Consider the following 4,604-nt stretch of genomic DNA (forward strand, 5'->3'; position numbering starts at 1 on the left):
ATATTGCATGAGTTCCTTGTTTTTCAATGCAGCGTAGTATTCCATTGTGTGAATATACCACAACTTCTCTATCCATTCGTTTGTTGATGGGCACTTAGGTTCTTTCTAACTCCTTGCTATGGTGAGCAAAGCCGCAATATACATGGGTGTGCATGGCATTTATAAATTCTAAAAAAAGACACCCCAAAACAAACCAAAAAACCCAAAACAACACAAACACCAAAAGCCTTTCAGGAATGTTAAACCTAGGCTCTCTGTTTTCTTATGACTAAAGGAGGGAAATTGAATTGCTTAAATATTGTTTTATCCCCCTCCTAAACAACATGCCTCCAGAAACTATGAACTTTGATAAATGTCAATAGTTGTAGAGGGGCTTCAAGCCTTTTGTTCAAAGGGTCACTATGTGTCATGCTTGACTTGAAGACAATCAACAACAATAGCTGTTGGTGTTACGTAGTGAGCCTATGTGCAACAGCTCTGAACCCTGCTCTATGTAGAACCAATTTTATTATCTCTTAACACATTTACCTCCATTCCTCCAGTCACTGAGTCAATTCATCTCATCCAGGGTCTTCCTAACTTCTTTGTCAACACTCACAGAAAAATGAAAGTAAATTAAACACCATTGAGCTACCATTATTCATCCACAAATAACAAGGGCCAGGATGTTCAGTTGTGCAAAATATTCCTAAAGGCTTGGAAAAACAAAGTCTGACCTTCTCTGACTTTAAAAGGGGGCAAGAGTCCTGTGAAGCTGATTCCTAAGAGGTGGAGGTCAGACATGCCTCTGCTCTCACACCTTTTTACCAATACTGATGACAGCTGTCCTGCCATCAGCACTCCCTATTTCTCTGCTGGTTTTAATAATTCATTGTGTTACTGAACACAAGGGGTTCTATCCATAGTCAGTTGCTAATAAGACAGGCGGATTCCAATATCTAAAGCACATCATTGAAGATCTGGGAGAACAGATCTTAATCCTCTTAAAAGCTGCAGTCCCTATAAGACTGGTCATTGGCTTTTATTCTTGGGTTAGATGTTAATTTCGTTCAAATTTACAGGATTTTTACATTCATAAAGAACTGTTTACAGACAGTAGAAAACAGACAGTTTACGATATAGTTTACATATGACTAAGAAAATACTGTTTCAAAAGGTAAACAGGAATCCAGGAATAATGCATTTTGCCTGCTGATAAACAGACAATTTAAGGTACAATTTACATAAAACAGAGTAAACCAGTTTCAAAGCAGTCAGTACTAATCCAGGAAATATGCATTTCCACTCCCTGTAAACAGGCAGTTTAAAGTACTTTTACATGACTAAAGAAAGAGAAGTAGGATTCTAGGGCAGAACAACCAATTTTGCTGGCTGGAAGCAACTGAAACCAGTTTTACAACTGTACCATATGTTTGAATAATCCTGAATTTATAATACCACCCTATAAATTGCATGGGAGGAGATTGTCCATCCCACAGAGCAGCTGATGGATTCAAACCTCCAAGAGGTTCAGTCTTTGGGTCAGCAGTGCAGTTCGCTATGGACTGCACCACTAGAGCTCATTAGGTAATCAATAGGTTATAACTCAGGATCAGAAATCACTCAGGATATCAGTCTTTTGTCAGAGTAGCTTTTCAGCCATACCTGTACGCAGGCCTCTTTCTGGCTTTTGGCTCTGTGGCTCAAAGTTCTGTAGCTCCACCAATAAGCACATAGGCACCCCCATTCAGGTAGAAGACAGTCTACTGTAGCTCCCCTACAAGTGCCTGGAGGCATTGTACTCCACTGGTAAACCTCAACCTGGAGCCTTTTGTCTCTCCTGCTGTCACTGTCTTGCCTTATAGGGTGGGAGGCCTACTGCTCTGTCTTTTGGGTCTCCTAATTTTACTGCTGCCTTTTCTTACTGTCTCTTGCCATTTTCAGTGTTAACCTTTCTCTCTTCTGAGACTATGAGGTTCACAGTGCTGGGGCCCCAGGTTAAAACGACATAGTTCACTCCCAGCAATTCTTTCTTGATGGTCAATAAGGTCTCCGTTTCTGCCTCTGTGATGACTCACTTTTTGCCGCCCTTGAGAAGGCAAAACCAACCAATCTTTCATTGTTGTGTGCCATTGAGTCGGAACAGATCCATAGCTGACCCTCTGAGGAGATTGTTCCTTCTTCTGCCGAGCAGCAGGTGGATTCTAACTGTGTGCTTTGGGATTTGACACAATTTCTTACCACTAGGCCACAAGAACTCCCTAATCCCTCATTGTTTGTCGTTGTTGTGCACCATACTGTAGAGTTGGAACGGACAACCCATAGCTGATCCTCCAGCAGGTTTTCAGAGGCAGTTAATCAGTTGGGAGGAGATTGCCCATCCTCCCCTGGAGCGGCTGGAGCCTCACTGTGTGCCTTTGGGATTTCAGTGCAGCTTCTTGCTGCTAGGCCACCAGAGAAACTTTGCACAGTAGAGTAAAACTGCCCTCATGGCATCCAAGGCTCTAAATCTTTACAGAAGCAGAAAGCTTCATCTTTTTCCTATGAAGCACCAGTGGGTTTGAACTGCAGACCTTAATGCCTTAACCAGAGCTCCTTGAGACTGTAGATAGAAAGTCCATCTTAAATGATTCACTGCACAAAAGGGGTGCAGGGGCAACTAACTGATGGCCATTTGGGAAAGCAACCAAGTTGGATCTCCACAATGTAGGATAAATTCCAGGTGCATCATAGATAGTATCATGGAAGTGCCAAAAAAGAACATAGTCGAATAGTTTTTAGTACTCTGGAATGGAGAAAGCCATTTGAAGCAAGATATAAATCCTCAAAACAATAGAGGCAAAATATTGACAAAGTGAGACGAGCTCTGGTGGCAAGAAGCTGCACTGCAATCTCAGAGGTATACGGTTCAAATCCACCAGATGCTCTGCTGAAGAAGGAGGAACAATCTCCTTCTGTATCAGTCAGATCTGATTTGACGGTACACACAAAAAATAATGAAATAAAATAAAATTTAAAAAATATATATTGACAAAGTTAATCTCACAAACATTTAACATTTTTCTGCAAGGAAAAAATATCTCATACAGCATCATAACTGCATGAGTGACAAGCTGAAAAGAACTAAAATGTTTTCAGATTATTATAAAAATCTAGTTTATCTCATATATGAAGTTATTACAAATCAAAAGAAAAAGATTATCCATTTGGAAGAAAAGCTGGCAGAGGACAACCCGTATAAGTAGCTCACAGAAAAAGAAATACAAATACCTTTCAGGAATACAAAAGCATCCTTTCTGCTCATCCTTTCCTATCAAAGAAATGCAAATGAACATGAGACACCACCTTTTAATTCTCACCATTTTCTAGTATGTGGATAATAAACACAAATGCATTGAAGAATAATTGGCTATAATATCCTTAAAAGGAGGGGAGGGCATGTGACCTAGTAGCAAGAAGCTGTACTGCAATCCCAGAGGTATGCGGTTCAAATCCACCAGATGCTCCACTGGAGAAGGAAGGACAATCTCCTTCTGTACCAATCAGATCCGATTTGATGGTACACATACAAAAAAATTTAAAAAAGAAAAAGATTTTTAAAAACCCTTAAGAGGAGCATTTTGGCAATACTTGTGTGTATTCTTTTAAGGTCCATAACAAACCCAGTAAATTAATTGTTAGAAATTTAACTTGAAGCATTGAGAAAGAACAATAATAACAATTAAATCTTTGGAAATGACTCAACTGTCTATGAAAAACAGGATAAAAATGACAAATTATGGTATTTATACCAAGGAATACTATATAATCATTCAAAAAATGAGATTGATACTATATGATATTATGATATAGTAAGATCTGTAAAATGTATTATTTGCAAAAAAAATCTTATGCAGAACAATACAGGGTCCCATTGGTTAATGTCATATGTTGTTACGTATCACTGAGTCAGAACCAAGTCATAGCTGAACCTCCAGCAGGTTTTCAGAGGCAGTTAATCCATGGGAGATTGTCCATCTTTCCACCATGGAGAAGCTGGTGCATTCGTACAGCAAGCCTTTGGCAGCACAACTCCTGACCACTAGTCCACCAGAGCTCCCTTTTATTTATATAGAAGCTGATATATTTCTCTGTAATCCCAAAAGTCGGAGGTTCAAATCCACCAATTGCTCTGTGGGATAAAGATGGATGGTCTCCTGCCATTAAGATTTACAACCTCAGAAATCCAAAAGGGGGGTGGCTATGATTTGGAATCAATTTGACAGCAGTGGGGGTTTTGGTGGGTTTCTTGTTTTTTTTTTCTAACCTAAAAATTGGTGGTTCAAACCATCCCAGAGAAAGATGATGTGACAATCTGCTTCCACAAGTGTTAGACCTGGAAACCCTTGGGACGGTTCTACTCTGTTCTCTAGGGTTGCTACGAGTGAAAATTAACTTGGTGGCAAGAGATCTGGCTTTTTGAGTATATAACAAAATATTTTTGGAAGAATGAAAAAAGAAGCTATTACAATGACAGACACAAAGATCAATGGAATAGAATTGAGAATCCAGAGATCAGCCCATCTATCTATGGTCAACTGATTTTTGACAAGGAAATGAAATCAGTGAAGTGGGGAAACGACAGC

This window comes from Elephantulus edwardii, unplaced genomic scaffold (genome assembly GCF_000299155.1).
Source record: "Elephantulus edwardii isolate Elephantulus edwardi_28Jun2011 unplaced genomic scaffold, EleEdw1.0 scaffold00050, whole genome shotgun sequence".
Lineage (NCBI taxonomy): Eukaryota > Metazoa > Chordata > Mammalia > Macroscelidea > Macroscelididae > Elephantulus > Elephantulus edwardii.